Source organism: Oryctolagus cuniculus, chromosome 14, assembly GCF_964237555.1.
Source record: "Oryctolagus cuniculus chromosome 14, mOryCun1.1, whole genome shotgun sequence".
Taxonomy (NCBI): Eukaryota; Metazoa; Chordata; class Mammalia; order Lagomorpha; family Leporidae; genus Oryctolagus; species Oryctolagus cuniculus.
In genome coordinates, this window is record NC_091445.1 from 67,674,005 (window position 1) to 67,699,278 (window position 25,274).

The 25,274-nt window shown below is 38.4% G+C and overlaps 1 protein-coding gene across 8 annotated transcripts in view; it reads left to right on the plus strand.

Annotated features, from left to right (window-relative positions):
• GHR (growth hormone receptor) overlaps nt 1-25,274 on the plus strand; it is a 311,129-nt gene that overhangs the window by 73,233 nt on the left and 212,622 nt on the right. The window lies entirely within an intron of this gene.

Consider the following 25,274-nt stretch of genomic DNA (forward strand, 5'->3'; position numbering starts at 1 on the left):
ACATTTTCTGACTTGAATTGAAAAGTTTTGATCCATTTTCTTTCTGGGTTCTTATGTTCCTTCGAACAGTTATGATTTAAAAAATTTGTTGATTGATTTTATTTGAGAAGCATTTGAAAGAAAAGGTATATAAAAAAAAATAGAGAGAGAGATCTTCCATCCACTTGTTTACCCTCCAAATGCCCAAAGCAGCTGGGCCAAGGTTAGGCTGAAGCTAGAAGTTGGAAACTCAGTCCTGGTTTCCCATGTGGGTAACTGGGACCCTAATTCTTCACCATCACCTGCTGCCTCCCAAGGTGTGCATTATCAGGAAACTGGAATCAGGACATGAACCCAGGCACTGTGATATGGAAGGTCTGTGTCACAAGCAGTGGCTTAACTACTGAGTAAAACACATATCTCTATCTCTCAACTTTTGATCGTATCACCACCTTTGCTCCCCAAACATTTTTGAACACATATTCTTTCTTTGTTATCCCAAATTCATGGCTCTCAGAGAAAATTGTCTTAAAATTATCAGAGAAGTAAATATCAATTACACAGGGTCTTAGTGAAGTTTATGATGAAAACAATACCCAAGTATTGTATATGAAAATAATACAAAGTCTCCTTTATTACCATTGAGGGTTGTATGTCATTGGCCATTTACCTCACCTTTCTGGATGAATGTAGCAGAGTTTTGTAGTCAATGACTACTAGAGCCATGCTGCTTTAACTTACAGAAACATCTCTTTGGTGAGATTTCATTGTGTAGGTGCAGCTATATGGAAGAAAAGTGCCCTTTTAACTTGTAATTACTAAGGCCATAAGAAATATGTAGCTTCTTGCAATTCCAATGATTTTGTGGGTTATCCAGCCCCTCCTATTCTCTCTTCCATATTGAGGCCAGTTATCTTTGGATGCTTCACAGCTCATTAGCAGCCCAGCCAGAGGCTAGGGAGAGGAAATAGATTAGAAGGAGCTTAAATATGTCACATTGGTTATTTCTTAGCAGCTCTGATAAAAGACTTAGCAGGATGAGGTTAAAACTTGATTAAAGAGACTTGGGGATTATCTGTGACTTTAGGTCATGTGTGTTACCTTCTTCCCTTTCCCTTCTCTATTTCTAGGGATTAAGCATGAGTTGGCTGCAAACAGTGATAGATCAATGTAAAAATTCTTTACTATCCTGAAGATCATTTAAAAAATGTTATCATTTATTAGGAAACAGAAATGAAATAAAACTTACTTTACCTAGAACTTGCTTTTCCGAATCCATATGACAATTTCTTTGACTGGGACTGGTCTTAAAGACAGATAGCTAAAAGTAAAGTAAGGTATTTGCAGAAGTCAATATGTGCATCACATTCCTCTAGTTTTGATTCTGCATGTGCTGCCTACAGAGTGGCTTCTGGGTGCATGTCCTCAGACCAGATTTGTTCTCCAATCTCCCATGAGCGGCATCACCTCTTTGGATTGGCAAACCCAGGGCATCCACAATGGAAAGATTTAATCACATTCTATTACGAGATGATGTCTCCAGCTAAGGCCTCAGCTTCCCTCCCATTATAATTTATGAGCCTAAGGGCAGGCGTTTAGCTTAATAGTTATGATCCCTATTCGTGCCTGACTACTTCATGTTAATGCAGACCTTGGGAGGAACAGTGATCATTTAAGTGATTGTATTCCTGCCATCCATGTGGGAGACCTGTACTGAGTTCTCTGCTTCAGCTCAAGCCTATAGCCACTGTAAAGCAACAAATGGGAGTTTCTCTTCCTTCTCTCTCTCTCCTTCTTCTCTTTCTCCTCCTCCTCTCTTCCTCCTTCCCTCCCTTCCTCCCTTTTTCCCTACCTCTCAAATAAAGAAATAAAAGTTGAGCCTCAAAGAGCAAGTTTTATCTGTTTATTCAAACTCCCAGCAATGCATGGCCTTAGATGAAAGTGGTTCTTGATTCAGGAAAAAAGAAACAATTCAAAGATATAAGCATATTCTAAGACCAATATAAGTGGAGATTCCAGCAGAACCAGGTACTGGTTTGACAAATAGAAGTGGAATATTGAGATAGGGCCTAAGTAGGAGGGGAGGCCAGGACAGTGATTGGCCTCATCAGAGAATGACACAATGCCTAGGCCTAACCCTGGAACTCTGCATTGGTGGGGACATGGATGAAGGTCTGTGAACAATGCAGAATGGGAGGGTTGGATGGAAAACAAAGATTGTGATCCCAGTTCCTTTTGATAAAGAAACTATGCAAGGATTCTTATGTTTAATCTCTAATATTTGACAGATAATTAGACCTCCAGGGATTGATCAGGTACTGCATTTCGTTGGAAGTTTGTGACATCTCAAATGAGAGATGAGGGACAGGTGAGGATGACAACTGAGATCTTCATTTATTTATTTATTTGACAGGTAGAGTTATAGACAGTGAGAGAGAGACAGAGAGAAAGGTCTTCCTTCCATTGGTTCACTCCCCAAATGGCCGCTACAGCCGGTGCTGCACTGATCTGAAGCCAGGAGCCAGGTGCTTCTTCCCGGTCTCCTATGCGAGTGCAGGGCCCAAGTACTTGGGCCATCCTCCGCTGCCCTCCCGGGCCATAGAAGAGAGCTGGAGTGAAAGAGGAGCAACCGGGACTAGAACCTGGCGCCGCAGAGGGAGGATTAGCCAAGTGAGCCATGGCGCTGGCCTGACAACTGAGATCTTTAACAGTCTTCTGAGAGGTAACCAGGAGAGGGCAGTCACCTTTAATCAAGAACAGACACTGAAATTGCAAAGGGTCCTTAAGGCCACAGATTCTAAAGCATGGTGTACACTCCACTAAATGTATTATCTTATACACAAGAGACACTCAGTATGTGCTTGCTAAATATACCTCAGGTACTACTTTTTCCTTAGTCACGTGAGATTTTCATAGAGACTTTGGACCTGGTCCTACCCAGAAAATCAAAGAAGGACCCTAAAAGAAAAATGATTGCAAATCCAGAAGTTAGTTTTGCCTTACTGTTAGCACAGAGCTTTCTTATCCTTGTGGTTTATTTTGGCTTGGGCTATTGTCTTTTTCATGCAGTCAGCTTCTGTTTACAACTGTTCTTATCATGTTTTTCTTCTCCATTTTCCGGTTTGTTCTCTTCCTGTTGTTAAAATCTGTCAGTTTACACGAAAAAAAAAAAAAATCAGCTTTACAAGCTGCTGTATTTTGTTTTACCATGGGATGTGATCAATGTTGTTATGGTCCATGTCATCTAAATAGTGTTGATTTTTATGTATTAGAGGAAAGAGTAAGGAGCAACCTGGTGATGTCATGCATTGAACAGAAAGCCTTGATTGAGATCCCAGTTTGATTCTGTTGGATTGAGTCTGAAACCTGCTAGAACTCAGTCTTGAATTAACATTAGGTGAATAGAAAAATAAAAAGCCAAGAAGTGTGCACCTCTGTCAACTGTAGCTGTTTATTTAGCTGGAGAAAATTTAGTGGGTGGTCCAACCTTCATAACCAGTAAGAGCAGACTAGTAAAGGCTTTGGTGAAAGGAGGGCAGTAGCAATCATTATTTTTCTTTGATTTTATCACAGCCTATAAATAGGGCCTTTAGGTATTCTGATATTGTTTGAGCTAATATTTTAACATTCACTTCCATAAACTTGTTTAGTTTAAGAAGGAAACCCACTAAAAGGTCTTCCTGATCCATGAAAGAAATAACAATAATAAATATTAACAGAAACAAAGACTTAGCTTGATTTACTTTTGGAGGGAGCATAAAGAGTAACAGTGACATCGTAAGTCTGATTTTCATTTGTTCTGGGTCATAGTAGTCTTTAATTGCTTGCTATTAGTAACTTCTGTCAATGAAACAAAAGTTTCTCGTATGAGACAGGTAAAATCTTATAGTCAGTGCAGTTGACAGCTAAAAAGTTAATAAATTACATCATTAATTAACTGCTTTCATTACCACCTTTAAGTCAGTTTAATAAAATGTGAGGTTGTTACTTTCTCAAGCATAACAAAGATTAGGATTAATGTCATAGGTATCATCACTACTTTCCTACACAACACTTAAAAACAGTTCATATTTATCATAAACTTATCCTATTTATCTTATATATTTAAGTCAAAAGTCACTTTAAGGAGCAGTATGGCACCATGGTTGAGGATTCTGGACTGAGATGGGCTGGATGACCTTGGGCTTCAGGGTCTCCTATGGCAATATGATATGATTCCAGAACCTTTTCCTAGAATTGTGTGGTTCAAGAGAGATAATACCTGAGGAGAGCTTGGAGCAGTGTCTGACCCTGAAGGGAATGTGGGGAGAGACAATGGAAGAAAGAAGAACCCAAAGCTGGGGGAGGGAATTGGAGGAAGTCCAAGAAGAAAATGGAAGAATCCCAAATGCAAATGGTCAATTTTTAGTTTTTCCTGAGAAGAGACATGTGTACGTGCTCATATGACTTTGAAAAACTTTGGAGCTCAACAGCAGGAAAATAGGAATATATTGAAACAGGGGTGTAGACTATGTGACCTAGGCCTTGGCTGATGGCCTGATGTCCCCTGTGGTCAGATTGATCCCTGCTGGCTCAGTCAAAGGATTTTATGGACAGCTGTTTGGGGCAAACTTTGAAACCTGATTGTTTGCACTTGATTACCGGAGTGTGTAATTATTTACTGGAGTTTGCTAAGGATGTCAGTTAACATTTGGATACAGCAAAGAATTCAAAGTAATATTTGGAGGCACTTTTTTCAGTCTCACTGCTCTAGCATTTGTTACAGCACTTAGTTTGGCATGGAGCAACCAAATCTACTGGTTAACACATTAGGCATTTATTATTTAGAAACCTACTACTTCAAAGCAAAAAAGAACACTTTATCATGCCATAGCTCTTTCCTTTAAGAATGACAATAACTGTGAGTATGATATCAATGGTTTAATTGGAAGGTTGAGAAAATAAGTTTTGGAAAAACAATAATAACTTCAGACTTTTTCTGGGATGCGGGTTTTCTTTTTTAAAACAGGAACTGAGCTTTGTCAAAACATTAATTGAATTTTAAAATAAACAACTGGGTTAGAAACTCTAAGAGTGCAGGGATATGTCTGTGTTATTTATGACCATAACCTTTAGGCTAAATCAGTATGCAGCCCCAAGTAAGCATGCAGTAAATGCTGAATTATCAAATGTAGTACTCATATTTAAATTAACATGTCTGTGCCTTGGAGTAACAAGTCAGAGGGTTGCATATGTAAAATGAAAACATCTACAAATTTGAAATGTCATCACTTTTTTATGGTCAGGACCTATTTCTTCTGTTTCAATTAAAGAATAAAATTGCTATATAAAAGAAGCGAAGTGAAGCCTTCCATATTCATGTTGTATTTTGACATCTGCAAGAAGTTTAAAACAAAAATGTCCTAAGTCCTATTGTACTGAAGTTGGCATGTGTTTTTAGGTAGTTTTATTAATTCAGACCTAAAGTGAAGTTCAGTTGCTGTCACTCATAGTGATGGTATGTTTTACATTATTAAAACCCTGTGCCTTCCGGACATTGTCGTGTGCTCCAAAAGCTTTTGTGCTTTATCTTGTGCACTGTTGACTGCCATTACAGGATTTAAGGATTCAGTGAAGACTGATTTCCTTCCTGATATTCTTTTGCCCATTTTAGAGTATACCATATCCATTCACACAACTGGCTCAGTTGTCTCAGTTCTCTGGTTTTCTCATGTTTGATTGTTATGCACCCATCTGAAATTTAGTCATAGAAAAGATTTAATTATCATCCTCTTCCTTTACTTACTTCTCTTCCCCTTCTTTTTAAAAGATTAGCCTCCTGAATTCATTTTATTAATAATTGATGATTTGATATTATTACATACTGTGATACATTTTAATAATTATTAATAGTACTAGTTATTAATCATAAGTACTGTGTGTATAGACACACATATACAGAGGAAGCAAGAGATGGATTGGTGGACAATTTGTCTGGCTTATGTTAATGCCACAATTTTGTATAAAAGAGTTTTTGTGTATGTGTTGTCTTTGATTCTTTGTTCCTTTTGCAACTCAAATAACATCGTCTTAGGTTGTAAGGAAAACATACACTTAAAGAAGCATTCATTTTCACCTGTTGGTATGGAAGACATATGCAAAAAAAAAAAAAAAAAAAAAAAAGGAAGGAAGGAACTCATTTCTCCAGTCAGGCTCTATAAGAAATAGAATTGCTGGCCCTGATGCTGTGGTGTAGAAGATTAACCCTCTGCCTGCAATGCCAGCAATCTCATATGGTTGCCAGTTCGCATCTCAGCTGCTCCACTTCTGACCCAATTCCCTGCTAAAGTTCCCAGGAGAACAGCAGAAGATGGCCCAAGTCCTTGGACCCCTGCACACACATGGGAGACCCAGAAGAAGCCCCTGGCTCCTGGCTCCCGGCTTTGGCCTGGCCCAGCCTCGGCTGTTGCAGCCATCTGGACTATGACCCGGTGGATGGAAGACCTCTCTCTTTCTTTCTCTATCTCTCAGTATTTCTTCCTTTCAAATAAATAAATACATCTAAAAAAAAAAAAAAGAATTGCTAAAGAAAAAGACTGAGTAGCAAAAGCTTATGGTGCTTTTTCAGGGCACGGTTAACCTCATCTTCATCCTCTTTTCCCTTGCCTCTGAGAGGCCCTTTTGGAGTGGCCGAAGTTGAGTGCCCAACTTCTCTGGTCAGAGTTAGCTAACCTTTGGATCGCCATCTCCCTCTGCCTTAGTGTGGAACATTGCATGACCACTCCTGACTGCGCCTGCCATGAGTATGCTCAGCCTAGATGAATAAATCTTAGCTGAGGGGGGCAGGGAATTTTGGCATTCGCAGGAACCAAGTTGACATCTGATCTGCCCACTGGAGAGAGGTGGCAAAGTCAGAGAGAATGACTCTTTGGGATTCTGAAAACGTAAACACAAATAAAAAAGCTGAAGAATCCACTTGAAGTCAAAAAGAAGCATTAAACTCTATTGATCATGTGACTTATTCTTGGCACTCAGGAGCCAGGAGGCTCTTGTGGTCTAATCTGGAAAGAGTCACTAACTCACTGTGTCACCTTGGCAAATTGGTTGATCTCCCTGTGCTGTAGTGCTTGGTCCAGCTGCTGGATAGGATGAAAGCAAGACCTCACTGAAACCAGATGCTGCCTCTCTGAAAAGCTTTCAGCAATAAATAATATCGTATATACTTTGTTCCTGGCAGCAAATACTGAGCTGTTATAACCTCCTGTTTTTACTTGCTTCTAAATTTCTGGAAAGTTCTCCTTTGGCCTTGAATTTTTCCATGCTTGTCTTCAGCCCAAAACTTTTTGGAAAGTTGACCAAAATTTCAGTTCGCTGTTTTTCCTGAGTTAGGGGAGAATAAGAGCATTGCATTGTTTTTCAGCTCATAAAGTAAATTTCAGTTTTTCCTGGTATACCTCAGAAAAATAGCTTAACTGCTACATTTAAATTATTTAGGTCTAGTAAAATAATTATGGGGTGGTAAAGAATGCTGGCAGAAGATGAATTTAGATCTCTGAGTATATTTTTCTGCCTTTAAACAAGACCACACACAATCAGGACACAAATAAAAATCTTGCCTAGTTGTAAAGATAGCCAAAGAGGAAGATTCCATATATTCTCTCAGTAGCCCTTCCCCAGTTACCAAAAAGCAACTGCAGCTACCACTAATTGCTGTTTTTCAGGATCGCCTGTTGTGTGTCTGTTAGCCTGCTTCTTAAAAAGATATCATGATTATATTTTGGCATTGATCCCTTGTCTGCATTTTGAATACAACTGACCATTTCTTACTGGTGGCCTTCAAAGGAGCCTTCTCTGAGGCTCATGGTAAATCATGTGTCCTTTCAAAGAACTTTTAACCTAATTATACAAATATGTGATAAATTCAGTCACAACTGCTGGCTCAGGTGACTGAAAACTTCATGGTGGGACCAAAGTGTATATTTTATTCACCATTCTATCTGCAACATTTAACTTAGCACCAAGCATAGTAAGAGCTTGTTGAACACAATACAATAAATACCACACAAAATTGTTCTTGTTGAAAATTGTCCATAGATCTGTACACCTAGACATGCATATATATGGTCAAGAAGCATCATTATGCCTCCTTTATTCCAAGCATAAAAAGCATAAAAAAGCATAAAAAGCATCTCCTTTATGCCAAGCATAGGCAGGAATGTTGGGAATCTATCTTTGCTTTGGCAGATAGTACAGAAGTTCTTGAGGATTTATTACTGACATGTCAAAATAAAACAATCATGGGGCCAGCGCTGTGGCATAGTAGGTTAAGTCTCCACCTGCGGCACCAGCATCCCATGTGAACGCCGGTTCATGTCCTGGCTTCTCCTCTTTCTATCCAGCTCTCTGATAATTGCCTGGGGAAGCATTGGAAGATGGCCCAAGTGCCTTGTCCCCTGTACTTGTGTGGGAGACCTGGAAGAAGCTCCTGGCTTCCAGCTTTGGATTGGCCCAGCTCTGGCCTTTGCAGCCATTTGGGGAGTGAACCAGCAAGTGGAAGACCTTTCTCTCTGGCTTTCCTTCTCTCTTTCTGTAATGCTGCCTCTCAAATAAATAAATGAATCTTAAAAAATAGTTAAAATAATCATATTATTTGAGTAGCATTTCAATACCTGCCATTGAAGTGGCTAGTAAAGCCAAAGCCAATCTCAGGGAACTTGTCTTTGAGCATCTCATATGTGCCTGGTGCTGTGTTAGGTACTGAGAATGATTACTGAGACTCAGTGTCTTCCTGGAAGTCATTTATGGGTTAACAATAGTAAGAAGACAAATCTTAAAATATCTGTGATACCAAGTAGAACATAATAAAAAATGAGGTGGGAATTAAGAACACCATTGGTATCATATCACATGATACACTGTGATTCTGTGCACATCTTGTAAAGAATCAGGAAAAGCTTTTTGGCATTACCTCCACGGTAAGAGGTCCCATGAAGATAGGCAATTAGTTGCAAGACCTTTCATAGCCACATCTTCCGCTCCTTCACCCAATTTGCTATGTAGTCTGTGCCTTCAACTTTGAGAAACTGATCAAATCTCTAAGTACTGGCAAAAGAAGTGGAAGAAAGCTTATGCTTTTGATATCACAGGCATTGGGGTCATTACTGTGCCCTTAAGATTACAATACCTCTTTATGCTTTTACAAGCATGGGAATTTTTTTGTCCATAGATGTCCTTGTTCCATCTCAAATTTCAAAAATATCTTTCAGTGACACAGGTGTGTGCAATCAAAGGTGACTGCGGTGAGGAGTCGGCTTGCTGAGCTGCAGCCACACTGACTTTCTTCTGTTCCCCAACCCACCAAACTGTCTCCTTGTATAGAATGCTTCACCTGCAGAGTCTGCCATAGGTGGCTTCTTCTTGTCATTCAGATCTCATCTCAGCTGAAAGGATTTTTCTGGTCTCCAGTGTCATGAGTCACCCAAGATGGTCTCACTCTATCACAGCACCCAACTTTGCTTGCTCCATAGCATCACCCCCATCTGATAGTTTCCTTTTCTGTTTCTTTCCTTTTTCTTTCTTCTTTTAACTTTTTATTATCCATTTTCTCTCACTGGATTTAAGTTCCATGAAACATGAAACCATTTGCTGTAATCCTACATGTTCTGGAAACTACATGGTGAATGATAGGAGCTCAGAGGTACATACAGATAACTGAATACATGCATGGCACACTCCAGGAGGATGAGGGGACCTCTCAGGAGTCGTCTTATGCTCCTTGCCTGAAGAAAACCTCTTGCAAGAGTCATCAGCTGTCCTGGAAGGTGTCTTTGCCTTGTTTTATGTGAGGATTTTCTGCTCTGTGCAGCAGTGGCACTGGGAACATGTGCATCCTTACTTTTCAGATTAAAAGACAAAGTCTCAGGAGGAGGCTCTCTTTAATCTGTACAGTGAAGCTGCAATAGCTAAGGGCATTATCTTTTTTAAAAAAATTTATTTGTTTATTTATTTGGAAGACAGTTTCATATAGAGAAAAAAATACAAAGAGAGACAGCTTCCATCCACTGGTTCACTCCCCAAATGGCTGCAATGGTTGGGGCGGGGCCAGGCAAGGCTGAAGCCAGGAGCCAAGAGCTTCTTCCAAGTCTCCCTGTAGGGGACAAAGAACTTGGGACATCCTCTGGTGCTCTCCCAGGCACATTAGCAGGGAGCTGGATTGGAAACGGAGCAGCTGAGACACAAACCAGCACCCATATGGCACACTGACATCACAGGCAGTGAACTTACCTGCTATACCACAATGGCAGCCACAGGCAGTATATTTTCAGGATTCAATTCATAGCCTCTTGGACATTTCATGCACTGGCTTCCGGGTGTAATTTAAAATTTGGTTTCAGGTTTGCAAAGCTATTTATGCCACAGATATTCTGTGAAATGTTTTTGTCACATTTTTGAAAGCTTTATAATTTCTCTTGCTAAAGATTTTCATCTGCAAGAGAACTTAACTAATTAAAAAGCAGAACACCAAAGATACTCTTGGCACATATTTTTCATATTTCTTAGGATAATTTGTTTTAATTTTATGATTATTATTATATTTTTGCCTGGCATGGGAAATCTATTTATGATGAAAGAGAAAAAATGAACTCCTCATTTAAGAAGTGAGATTGTTACTAAGGTTGAGAGTTATATTAACTATTTATTGATTTCACAAATATATTAGCAATAGAGCAAACAATCTTTTTCTTTTTGTAAAGATTTATTTTTTATTTATTTGAAATTCAGAGTTACACAGAGAGAGAAGGAGAAGCAGATAGAGAGATCTTCCATCTGCTGGTTCACTCCCCCATTGGCCGCAACGGCCAGAGCTGCACAGATCTGAAGCCAGGAACGAGGAGCTTCTTCTGGGTCTCCAATGTGGGTGCAGGGCCCAAGAACTTGGGCAATCTTCTACTGCTTTCCCAGGGCATTGCAGAGAGCTGGATTAGAAATGGAGAAGTCGGGAAATGAACCGCTGTCAATATGGGATGCCAACACTGCAGGTGGTGACTTTATTCACTGTACCACAGCACTGGCTCCCAAACGTCAACCTTTGGAAAGAGTTTGGGATGAAAAGCCCTTGACATACTTATACATTTTCTTATCTCTTATTAAGTAGTTCTGAGCAGCTTATTTACATTCCCCAAATTAAAAATTTTGGCTAAAAGGAAAGGCTAAAGCCATGATTTTTTTTCAGTTTGACTTTTGCTGCTATTAATTTGTAAGCAGGATTTTATGATGGGAGAGCATAGATGGGACTTTGTACAATGTCCCTGGGCCAACACAAACACCCCATTGTTCCATAGTTTTGTATTGCACATAGGAAAACATCCCTGTCATTATTCTATTACAGGGACGCAGATTACCAGATCTGTAAGAAAAGGCCACTATTTCATTGAGCCACTCTGTGTGTAAAGGGTGGTACATGTTGATTGCCAAATTTCTGTCACCACAAGGAAAAACATTCATATATCAAAATTTTTTCTTATCCATTATGTAAGAAATTTATGCATGTTAGTACATACCAAAAGAAATGTCACAGACATTTTCCATTTTTAGCAATCTGTTGAAATTCTGCCTTAATCAAAATTTTTTTTTCTACTGGAAGGGTAAAAGGGACCAAGTAAATACAGACAAATTCAGTTTTAATGGATTGATCTTCCTACCATTTTACCACTTGGCTCTTTCTGCCAACGATGTTAACTATGGTGATCAACTTATATTTAGTTGAAAAACTGATAAATTCTTTTTATCTTCAAATTGTAAACATTCTTGTTTAAATGCAAAGATAAATACTATTCTGATATTGAGAGGATAGATCAAAACACCCCAACCACCACTCTCAACTCACCCTGAAAAAGATATCAGGGTCCAGACCTCACTGTACTCTGCAGCTAAAATTTCTTCCTATTGTGGTTGCCAGTTGAGCAAGTTTTCACACTACCGAGTTTATTTCTCTTGTTTTAAGAAAGAGTCTCAAGCCTAAAGATTGTATACCTTGTGGTGAGGTAGGTGGCTATGCTTCTATCCAACAAAGGCCTTTTACTGGAGGGGGGAAAGCACTATTTTATCAGGGCCTATAATTTTCCAGGCATTATGCAAGATAATAGAAGAGGCAAACATGTGATCTTGCTTGGGAAGTCTCATATCTGTTTCCCTTTGGGGACTCAGGAATGAGAAGGCAGAGCTTTTCAGATGAAAAACAAGATGACCAATGAGGAGTGTGTGGCAATAGTCCCTAAAATAAACGACATAAATCCACTCTTATTTATGTTGTAACAAAACCTTTTCACAGATTAGTGTTTTTCAACACAATACTAGTTGTTTGGGAAGCGAATGAAGTGGAACAACCTAGTGGAGTTTCATTGCAGTGAGATTCGTTGTATGGTCCAGCTATGGAATTAGGAACATTTCTAAAAATGTTGCATTTCACAGTCTGATAAATACAAGTAAGTCATATAATCAATTTTTATTTCAATATAAATACTCCTTTACTTGTTCAAATCCTGACCATCTCATTATCTCACACATTGAAGATGCAAGTTTCCTTGGCTCGTTTCCCACTGCTGTACAGCTGCATGTATGTCCGAGTCCTGAAGTTGAATCTGTTGGTTAGTTCTGAGCACAACAGCCTGCATGAGAGGGGATGCTAGCCACCATGCATAACTGAAGCTCGCAGTCACAGACAGGCATGGCTCTTAGGTGGGTCATTTGGTCTGCTTGGATTAGGCTCCAGGAACCTTCGCATGTACAGTGGAAATTTTCTGTTTGTCTAAAGCATGTTTATGAAGCATGTTGACTCTCGTCATCATTTGTAACACTAAAATGCACAATCTATGGTCATCAGCATTCCATGATTCTCTGTCATTCTTCCATGTCTCCTACACTGGCCACTCTTGTTCACCTGAAGTAAGTGAAATGTAGAATTGGCACCAAAGACAAAAAGAGTGAACTTGTTATGAAATGGGATTAGGAAGTGAAAGGGAGTTGTATGTGAGAACTAAATATGAATTTCAAAATTCCTTATACCAAAATAAAATTATTTTAATTATATTTTTGAAATACTTTCATAGAGGCAAATCACTTGTTTTTGCTTTTGCAAAACTTTATTTTTTCCAATTTTTTTGATATATAATTAGCAAATAAAAATTGTACATATTTATGCTATACAATGTGATGAGGTGACATATGTGTACCTTGTATGATGATTGCTAGTCAAATTATTAACACATGCTTCATCACATAGTTACCATTTGTGTGTGTGTGTGTGTGTGTGTGTGTGTCTGTGCATGCTGCTCGTGTGAGTTATATCACTTTTGAGCACTGGCTACAACATAATTAAAATTCTCATGGAAAAAGAAAAATTATCTTAGTATCTCCTCAGTTTTAGAAACATTAAACCTCAATGTCTAATCCTCATGAAGAAGACCCTGATGGTCAAATATTGATGAATGAATGGGGCACTTTCATATCAAATTGTTGTCATGGAATAAAATATCCGCACCGCCTTATGTAATAATTCATGTTGCCAGTTCTGTTTAAGGAGCAAAATGAGCCCTGATTGTAACTCAGAGTGGCTGCTGTAGGACTCTTATCCCATCTACTGATTACTTTGCTGTTTTGCTGTGAAATGGGGACCACATCAAGATACAAACAATAGAGGCTTTATCCTTTCAAAGGAAAAATATGCCAGGACTTTTACAAATTCCTAGATATTGATGTGATTGGGGCTGTGGCAATGACTACTACTGCAGAATCCCTGACACTCAAGGTGTGCCAGTTTTGCACAAAGTTCCTATGTTCAGAGATAAATTATTGGCACCAACTAAGGCACCTATTCTCTTTGATTTCCACCCCCAACACACAACTTTCTGAGAAGAAGAGCTAAAAAGAATTTTTATAGATAAGCAGGTGGAGTTGCTCTGCTCAACTCTTTGGAAAATTTTTGTGAAGAATATTACTGTATGACATGCAGCATTAATATATCAGTGAAATGTTCTTGCAAACATCATCACATTATAAATGGATGCCTTTTTGAAGAAAACGTTATTTCTTAAAAGCAATTTTACTTTTTAAGTCACTGATTCTGGTTTCTAAGGAGTTCACATCAGGGGCTTCTCAATGGTTACCATACATGAGTAGGAAAAATGAAAACTACTTACGTCTTTTCTCAAGATAGCCTCTGTGATCATTGAGACAAAGACTGTGACCCTCTGGCTCTTTTTCATGTTAAGACCTCAGATGACCACATATGGGTGAAGTTCACCCTGGATTTCTCTGTCCTTTACAGAGTTCTTGCAAAGATCTTGTTTACTATATTATTATTTTGATGTTTCTCAACCATCTGAGTCACATTGTAGTATGTGAACTGTGTTTTTGTTCTTGTTTTCGTGGGTATTTGCTAGCAGGTTTCACAATGCTTCCCCTTGAGTAAAATGAAATTCTCCTTTCATAGCTATTTGATGCAATTCATGGTGACTAAACATAACTCCCAGGTCCATCTCACTCAAGTCCTGTTGGTCTATTTGTGACTTCCAGGGGAGAGATTGAGAACCATTTGTTAATCATTGTGTCCCTAAATCAGAGGTTTTTAGTGGTGTACTTGGGCACTTAAATTAGCATGTTCTTTAGGTTAGTGAGAAAAAAAAAGGTTTTGTTTTTGTTTTTGCATTATTTAGATTCTGCTGGCATGAGAAGTCCTCTAGTAACCCTTGTGAGAGGATTCAGCAAATCCATATATGATTTGCTTCTCTTCGTGGAAGGTCCCCACTGTGGCATGTCTCTGAAACCCGTGAAGGAAGTGTACCTCATCTGGGGTCAGCATTGTGGGGTGGCAGGCTATACAGCCATTTTTGACACCAGCAGCCCATATCAGAGTACTAGTTTGAGTCCCGGCTGCTCCACTTCTGATCCAGCTCCCTGCCAATGTGCTTGGACAATCAGTGAAAGATGACCCAAGTGCTTGGACCTCTGCCACCCATATGGGAGACCCAGGTGGAATTCCAGGCTACTTGGTCCAGTCCTAGCTGTTGCAGCCATTTTATGGAGTGAACCAGCAGATGGAAGACCTCTCTCCCTGTTTTCCCCTCTCTGTGTCACTCTGCCTTTCAAATATACAAATAATTTTTTTTTTTTTAAAGAGAAGGAAGGAAGGGAGGGAAGAAGGAAGAAATGATTGAACAAACATACAGAGGTAGGGAGGAAAGTAGTTTCTTGAACTAAGAACTGGGATTGAGAAAACTCTACTTTTTGACTGTACACTCTAAGTCTTATGAGAGACCATTCTTTAACCATGAGGGTGAGTGAGGTGGATATAGGACTTGGGAATCATGGATTCCATGACTGCAACTAACCTGAGTAACCATTCTGGCCCTGTCCTCTTCAAGTTTGTCCACAGGGATATATGCCCTACATGTAGAAAGTCATCAGAACCTCTCTCTATATATATTAAGCTTTTTGTTTATTTTCATTGTATTTAAAAGGCAGAGAAACGGAGATAGAAAGACATCTTCTACTTTATGGTTTACTTCCCAAATGGCCACAATAGCCAGGATTGAGCCAAGCTGAAGCTAGGAGACCAGAACTCAATCTATATCTCCCATGTGGGTAGTAGGGACCCACATACTTGAGCCATCACCTGCTGCTTACCAGGATATACATCAGCAGGATACTGGTTCCCAAGTAGAGAAGCTGGAACATGAACTAGGAACTTCACACGGGCTGATGTTGTTCCTAGTGGTGACTTAGGCACTGTACCAAATACCCTGTTCTGTTTGTTTGTTTGTTTTGTATAATGCACAAAGGATAATACATAAATAGTATTGTATATGCCACTCAAATTAATCTAATAAATGTAAATATTTTCCCATATGTATTACATATCTGCTATTTGTAAAGAAACAAATTATACAGGTAAATTTTTAGTGCCCCTGTGTACCTCCTTTTTAGTGTCCCAGGTCTGTCTCTGCTCTTTGAAACCTCAGAGAAAACAACTGTCATGCATTGGTATACAGATCTATTTTATTCTTTTTTGCTTTTACTACATACATGAAAATCCCCATTATATACACAAGGCATAAGTTATTTTTAGACATTAAATGTTCATATATTTTTCTAAAAGTATAGAATGTAGTATTTTAGAAATTGCTATTTTTACTACCATTTTGCTTATTGTTATGTGTCCCTAGGTCATTTTTTAAAGCTTTCTTAAGTTCCTCAATTTATGTATTTGCTATCATATTGATTAGAACTTGAAACATTTTTGAAGATTTATTTATGTATTTATTTGAAAGAATTACAGAGAGAAAGAGATAGAGAGAGATAGAGAAAGGGAGGGGGAGGGGGAGACAGAGAGGGAGGGAGGGAGGGAGGGAGGGAGGGAGGGAGGGAGGGAGAAAGAATTTTTCATCCTTTGGTCTATTCCCCAAGTGGCTACAACAGCCAGGACTGGGCCAGTTCAAAGCCAAGAGCCAGCAACTCCATCCTAGTCTCCCTTCTGGTTGTCAGGACCCCAAGGTTTGGGCCATTCTACTACTTTCTCAGGCACATTAGCAGGAAGCTGGATTGGAAGTGGAGCAGTTGACTTGAAGCTGCTTATATGAGTTGCAGGCATCAGCAGGTGCTGCACCACACCACCAGGCCCTGAAACACTTTTTTAACTAATAAATGATACTGAAGTAAATAACCTTATAGATTTCCCTTAGTCCACATATGATGGAGTTTTTTTTCTGCTGTGTATACCAGTGTACTTGCTGTGTACAGAGTAGTACATTTCCATTTCTAGTAGATAATGCGACATTGCCCTCCACAGTGCTCACACCAACTTCTGCTACTACCAGCCATGTATGAAAACTTCATTCCCCCAGTAAATGCCAACACTTGATTATTTTCAGATCTAATTGTTTGCTGGTTGATGAATGTGAATCACTATTTCATTGCTTTTGATTTTTATTACTCTGATCATTGATAAATGGAACATAATTTTTATAGGGCCTTAATTTCCTTAATTGTCTATTTCTATGCTTTTTCTTTTCTTCTGTGTTGTGTTTTTATCATTATTATTATTTATATATTTGAAAGGCAAAAGGAAAGGGTGGGGGGGATATCTCCCTTCACTGATTCAGTTCCTAAACAACCACAAAATGCCTGTGTTGTACATGCTGAATCTAGGAGCCAGGAACTCAATCCAGGTCTCCCATGTGATTGGCATGTACCAAACCACTTGTAGCATCACCTGCTTCCCCACAGGGAATTTTCTACATAGTAAAACCACCATTTGGGGGCAGGTGACTAGCCTAATAATTTACAATATAACAATAACCCAGGCCCTCTGATATTGGACGTGGACATTAATCACTACATCAAGCACTCACCCCCATTCTTTATTGATTTCTAGACATGTGTTTGAGTGACACTAATATACATATATATGATATTTTATTTCTTAGGCTATTAATGCTTTGTTACATTTGTTAAAACATTTGCCTCCACATCTGCTGATTTCATTTTAATTTTGTGATATTTTAATGAAGAAAATTTTTAGTTTGAGATAGTTAAATTTTGTTATTGTTCTACTTTTTATGAAATGTTTAAGAAATCACTCTTGCCTCCATGGTCATATTATATATAAATTTCTTCTTTAAATTATTTTATATAGTTTGAAAATTTTTATGTTAAGTATGTAGACAGTTAATTCATCTGGGGTTTAATTATATTTATGGTATAAAGCTTGATAAACTGGTCTCAACACCATTTACTGCATATCTAATGCTTTCTCCATTGTTTGTAATGTCTCCTTTGTTATATTCTGAGATCCCATATATGCTTTGGTTTTTGCTAAGCTTTCTTTTTTCCTTCTGTTTATCTCAACTTTCCTTTTCTAACAATGTGCCGCACTGTGTAAATATCATAGATAAAGCATTTTTATTTTCTGCATAATAATGAGAATGCTTCAGAGTTTATATTTGTTTGCTGTTATGACATATTTTGAATGACGTATTTTTTAAAAGATTTATATATTTACTTAAAAGGCCAACTGACAGAGACAGAAGGACACACACATGAAGAGAGAGGGAGCAAGAGAGACAGAAACAGAGAGAGAGAGAGAGAGCAAGAGCGAGAGAGATCAAGTATGTGAGCTGTCTTCTGCCTCCTTCTAAGGAGCATTAACAGGAAGCTGGATGGGAAGTGAAGCAGCCAGGACTAGAACTGGCACTCAGAGATGGGATGCCAGCATTGTAAGCCGTGGTTTAACTTGCCATGCCACATCTCCAATCCCAGGTATTTCTTAAGGCAGCAAAAGGTACAGCAGTTACACTCTCAGTGTTCACTCAGTGTCAGAGTATTGTCATGTACCCCCCAGGCAGGCTGTCTGGTGCTCCCTCATGCAGCATTAATGTTCCCACTTCACACCCCTTGTCTTTCTCTCACACAAAGTAGAAAATCTAGCAGTTAATGTTCTTTAAAAGATCATCTAGTATTTTCCTTAATTTGGTTGCCTCAAATTTACTTTTATGCTTTTCTGAGCAACAGGAAACATACTCCAAACTGTTTTCACAAGCAATATTTAGTTGAATTTCCTCTTGTTTTACCCACCACCATTTGTTTATTCATCTAATGTATTCTATTCCATGTTTTCTGTTTTTTTCTTCTACGGATTGTAGGTATTTGGAAATAGAGAATTGAAAAAAAATAGATACAGTTCCATAAAATCCATGTGATTGACATTCAGTCAGAGGAAAGAGTAAAAAAGAGTAACAAAATATAATACTCATATACATGGATTTCACATGTTTTTTACAGCAAGCTAATCCTTTAATTCCATTTTTCATCAATATTTTTAGGTTCCTTCAGCTATCCAAGGTAAATTCTGGGAAGGAACATAATAAAGTGGCATAAGGGTTTTTTTTTTTTTTTTCTCAGTTGTCCAAAAGGCGTTCACAGATGTGACATTTGAATGAATACTTAAAAGAAGTCTTAGCAAAAAGAGGAAAAAAAACTTGCTATTTGATGTCTAAGGACTATCGAAGAGGCTGGTGTTGTTGGAGCTCAGAGTACAATGAGCAAGAAGAGTGTGGTGGTAGATTGAGACCAAGTTAGTAGGGAGGGGAAATCAGGTAAGACTTTCATACCAGTGCACTCCAAATGAGATGGGTTGCCACAGCAGAGTTCTAAACAAAGAAGTGGCATGGTCTTTTCAGTGAGATCACTTTGAGTATTGGAAATAAGGAGTTATAAGAATAGACAAATAAGATAGCTAAAAACTATTATACTAATCCATATAAGAAATGTTTATGATTTGGATGAAGGATATAAAGATATAAATGGTGAAAAGTGATTATATTCTGGATATAATTTGAGAGGATTTTTTTTTTTTTATTTTTTGACAGGCAGAGTGGACAGTGAGAGAGAGAGACAGAGAGAAAGGTCTTCCTTTTTGCCGTTGGTTCACCCTCCAATGGCTGCCACGGCTGGCGCGCTGCGGCCGGCGCACCGTGCTGATCCGATGGCAGGAGCCAGGTACTTATCCTGGTCTCCCATGGGGTGCAGGGCCCAAGCACCTGGGCCATCCTCCACTGCACTCCTGGGCCACAGCAGAGAGCTGGTCTGGAAGAGGGGCAACCGGGACAGGATCTGGCGCCCTGACCAGGACTAGAACCTGGTGTGCTGGCGCCGCAGGTGGAGGATTAGCCCAGGGAGCCGCAGCACCTGCTGAGAGGATTTGTTGATGGAGTACTAGTTACAGGATGTGAGTGAAAGGATGCAGATAAGGCTGAATATCTGAAAGGATGAAGTTAATGCTTACTGAAATGGCCAAGACTATGGAACTGGCAGGTTAGGTAGTAAAATCAGAACTTTGATTATTGACTTGTAAGTTTGAGATGCCTGTCAACATCCAAGGAAATTATTTTGGATATGTGAGCCTGTAGTTCAGGAAGATATCTACATGGAAGTTTTGATTTAGACAACAACATCATATATTTTATATTGATGTCATAATACTGAATGAGATCATCCAAGCAGTAAGTGAGAGAGAAGAGAAGTGGAAAATTTGAAAGAGTATTTCAATAGTAAGTGGTTGGAGAAAAAAAAGGGCACAATCAAGTAATAGAATGAAGTGACCAATGAGGTGGGAGAATCTATGGAGATAGGTGTATAAGATACAAAATTAAGATAGTATTTCAGAGAGGGGGGAAGTAATTTACTGTAGCAAATGTTGTTGATAGGTTAAGTATTAACCACTAGATTTATTGGAAATCATTGTTGACCAAGGTAAAAGTTGCTTCACCAGGGTGGGGTGGTGGGAGTTAAAAGGTAATTTTGTTGGTTTAAGAAAATAAGCAAAGAAGAATTGGATACAGAAATATAAAACAATTTCTTTGAAAACTTTTGATTAGAGGAAAGCTTAAAAGTGGGTCAACAATTTAAGAGGCAACACTGGAATACTTGGGGTGTTTTTTTTAATGAGAGAATTTTGATATTAATTTTGTCTTCTTACAAAAATGAGTCCTTTAGTCATTATTTTAATGTCTTAAGTAAACTTAGTTTTGGGGCATGTGTGTGTGAACACACACATGCACACACACACATACACACAGTCTTTGATGATAGTTTAGTTGGGTATTGAATTCTGAGTTGATGGTTGTTGTTCTAACACTGTAAATGTTTTCATTTGCATTGTTCCATTTTTTGTTATTGAAGAAAAATCTTATAGCATACCTTCCATTGGTCTTCCTTAATAGGTAATCTGCCTCTTATTTATAGTACTTAATTTTTTTTTCTGAATCTTAATGCCCTATATTTACTTTTTATTTATATCCTTCAGTGATTATTTTAGGATTTTAATTTGAAAAATGAATCCATTATTTAATTTTGTAAAATAACTATTGTAACCTTTTCTAAAACTGCTTATTTGTGGCTGAATTAAATCTTCTCCTGGAACTCCCATCATATGTATATTAGGACTTCACAATCTTCCCCTCGTGACTCATGTTTGATTTTTCAAATGTTTCAATACTGCTATCTTAATTTTTAAAGATAAACCTATTATTGCAGTGTTTGGCAGAGAGAAAGAAGTTCAAAGTATATACTTACCATGCCACGTTGGCCAGCAGTTCTGGCAATGGCTATTTTTACCTTATCAGTTAGTTGGTCTCAACATCAAGTAAAAGATAAAAGCCTGAAGGTAATCTAGAATAAGGCTGGCAAAATCAAACTGATTAAAATATACTCTTCTTTCTGCTATATCCTTCTCTCTAGATAGTAATGAGGACCTGCTTCTTAAAAAGGCATGTGTAAAAGAGCAAGAAGGAAAAAGATAAGAATTACAGCAAAAACTTAGAGGAAATAACTAGGTTATTCATGATAAATATTTCAAGAATATTCAGCCCAATTTTCAAATAAATGTAAATTAAAACAATGGCAGATCATTTTTATCCCTTCAGTTGGCAATAATGGAAGGAAAAGAAAATCTTTGCTAAGAATTGTAAGACTGTTCTTGATGTTCTGTGCAGGTCTGGTCTTAGTCTAAATTAGAACAATTTGAAAGAAATTGCCTGATAATCTATAAAATATCTCATAGATGTTCTACACCTTGATGCATCAACATTATTTCTGAGAATCAACCATTACATAGTAAATGTAAATACAGCTCAAATGTCATCACCCTCTACAGATCTTTATTTTTTTTTAACTTTTATTTAATGAATATAAATTTCCAAAGTACAGCTTATGGATTACAATGGCTTCCCCCCCATAACGTCCCTCCCACCCGCAACCCTCCCCTTTCCCACTCCCTCTCCCCTTCCATTCACATCAAGATTCATTTTTTATTCTCTTTATATACAGAAGATCAGTTTAGCATACATTAAGTAAAGGTTTCAACAGTTTGCTCCCACACAGAAATATAAAGTGAAAAATACTGTTTGAGTACTAGTTATAGCATTAAATCTCAATGTACAGCACACTAAGGACAGAGATCCTACATGAGGAGTAAGTGCACAGTGACTCCTGTTGTTGACTTAACAAATTGACACTCTTGTTTATGGCATCAGTAATCACCCTAGGCTCTTGTCATGAGCTGCCAAGGCTATGGAAACCCCCTGAGTTCACCGACTCTGATCATATTTAGACAAGGCCATGGTCAAAGTGGAAGTTTTCTCCTCCCTTCAGAGAAAGGTACCTCCTTCTTTGATGACCCGTTCTTTCCACTGGGATCTCACTCGTGGAGATCTTCTTTCATTTAGGTTCCCCCCCCACCCAGAGTGTCTTTGCTTTCCATGCCTGAAATACTCTCATGGGCTTTTCAGCCGGATCTGCATGCCTTAAGGGCTAATTCTGAGGCTAGAGTGCTATTTAGGACATCTGCCATTCTATGGGCCTGCTGTGTGTCTCACTTCCCATGTTGGATCATTCTCTCTCTTTTTTATTCTATCAGCTAGTATTTGCAGACACTATTCTTGTTTATATGATCCCTTTGGTTCTTAGTCCTATCATTATGATCAATTGTGAACAGAAATTGATCACTGGGACTAGTGAGATGGCATTGGTACATGCCACTTTTGATGGGATTGAATTGGAATCCCCTGGTATGTTTCTAACTCTACCGTTTGAGGTAAGTCAGCTTGAGCATGTCCCGAATTGCACATCTCTTCCCTCTCTTATTCCCACTTTTATATTTAACAGTGATCACTTTTCAGTTAAGTTTCAGCACTTAAGAAGAATTGTGTATTGATTACAGTATTCAACCAAAAGTATTAAGTAGAACAAACAAAAAAAAATACTAAGAGGGATAACATATTAAGTTGCTCATCAACAGTCAGGGTGAGGGCTGATCAAGTCACCATTTCTCATAGTGTTCATTTCACTTGAACAGGTTTCCTTTTTGTTGCTTAGTTAGTTGTCACCTATCAGGGAGAACCTATGGTATTTGTCCCTTTGGGATTGGCTTATTTCGCTCAGCATAATGTTTTCCAAATTCCTAACAGGGCTTTATTGTAACATTATGTATAATATTGAAAAATGAGAAACAGTCTATAAAAGTGATCTACAAAATTTTTGACTGCCATATTATAGTAAGAAAAAACTGGATTGACATAGTTACCTAACAGGTACACATGCATCAAAAAGGTTTATCTAAAGAAACTATTCATTCCTTTCCATTCATTTAAACAAGCCCGCAAGCAAAACTGAGCTTGACCCACTAAATTGATCCTATATCCTAAGAACAGGTTAATACAGCCATAAAACTTATGTTCACAGTTCTTAATTTTTTTTCGTTTTGGGTTGGAGGAGATGAGTAATTCTCCTTCAGTCAGCAAGGAAGACAATGTTTCCAGAATATTCCATATAATGGGGCTTGGCTATAATGGTATTAAATCTCTGCTATTATGCCCAACCACTCTCATACATCTCTGAATACATCATGGCTCAAGGTCGACTTCCTCTGGCAATATTCCAAGCTGATAGAAACTGTTAGGATTACCCAACATATGATTTTGATTTCAAGCATTTTCTATTTGTTAAATTCAGCATGAAGACTTCATTCTCAATCTAATCAGTTAATATTAGCTAAGTCAGGTTAATTTCATTTGAATCAACAAATTGCTGAAAGGTACTTTTCCTAGAAAAGGTAGCCATATAATTGGCAGGTACTTATAATACTCTAATGTTATAAGAGAAAGAAATAAAGAAAAAAAGACAATTTTTATGTGTTGTGTGTTTTCCATTTTCTTTAGGAATTTTTTCAGAAAGAAAATCCAAAATTTCTTTTTACACTATACAAGGAGTCTTCAAAGAGTTCATGTAAAATACTTAATATCTTAATAATGCATGGGTTTCAACTTATTTTTGCACCAAAATAAAGTTATTATTTAATTCAATTTTCCCATGAACTTTTTGAAGTTCAATCCTATATATATTTACCAAATTTCTACATCAACAAGCATTATGGACGGCGCCATGGCTCACTTGGTTAAGTCTCTGCCTGCAACGCCAGGTTCTAGTCCCAGTTGCTCCTCTTCCAGTCCAGCTCTCTGCTGTGGCCCGGGAAGGCAGTGGAGGATGGCCCAAGTGCTTGGGCCCCTGCACCTGATTGGGAGACCAGGAGGAAGCACCTGGCTCCTGTCTTCAGATTGGCGTAGCTCCAGCAATAGCGGCCATTTGGGGGTGAACCAACAGAAGGAAGACCTTTCTCTCTGTCTCTCTCTCTCTCACTGTCTAACTCTGCCTGTCAAATGAATTAAAAAAAAATTTAACAAGCATTATGATGCATTTATAATCAGAAGAAAATGTCAAAATTGGCTCCATGGAAAATGATCATTTTGCACATAAGTGTGATACATACCTACCCTTGAATTAGTTCATCTTCTTAATATAAACATTAATTGTCTGTGATTAGAATTCTGTTTGAAGCAGAAAGTCTCATTCGTGTTCTCCTAATACCATTTCATAGTACTACATTGCTTAGTATAAAATTGGTTTGTGGGGAGGTGGGTACAAAAACCTTGAAAGACATGGTCGAAGCTTCTTTTCCTACTTTTTACCATAACCATTATTTTTGTTTGATAAAACCCCTAATAAATTGAGGCTTGGAAAGTTGATTTGGGATAAGTTATGCAGAATGTTACCTATTTATTATCAGACTAAAATAATATTGCTATGTGACAATGGTGTTCATTTTCTGTGAGAATGATAATTCCTCAAATTATTCTTAAATTCAAACAGTTTCAAATACTTAAGGTTTCATCACCCAAGTATAATTCATAGCTGTCTTGGAAGAGGAAAAGTTATCTATTAAGAGTCATAAAATGCCATTTTAGAATGTGTCATGTGCTCAGGTTCACTTACTGTCTTTATAGGTATCAATGGTAGTTTCAGCTTATGATTTAATACAAGTCTATATGATTACTCTTTCCCATAACCTTTTTCATTAAGACTGAACAATGAGGTGAAAACAGATCTTTCTCTTTCAAGGATAAACTAGAAAGATATAAACTGGCTGGTTATAAAAACACTGGCTAGGCTGGTGCCGCGGCTTAATAGGCTAATCCTCCACCTGCGGTGCTGGCACCCCAGGTTCTAGTCCCGGTTGGGGCGCCAGATTCTATCCCGGTTGCTCCTCTTCCAGTCCAGCTTTCTGCTGTGGCCCAGGAGTGCAGTGGAGGATGGCCCAAGTGCTTGGGCCCTGCACCTGCACGGGAGACCAGGAGAAGCACCTGGCTCCTGGCTTCGGATCAGCACAGTGTGGCAGCTGCAGCGTGCCGGCCATGGCAGCCATTGGA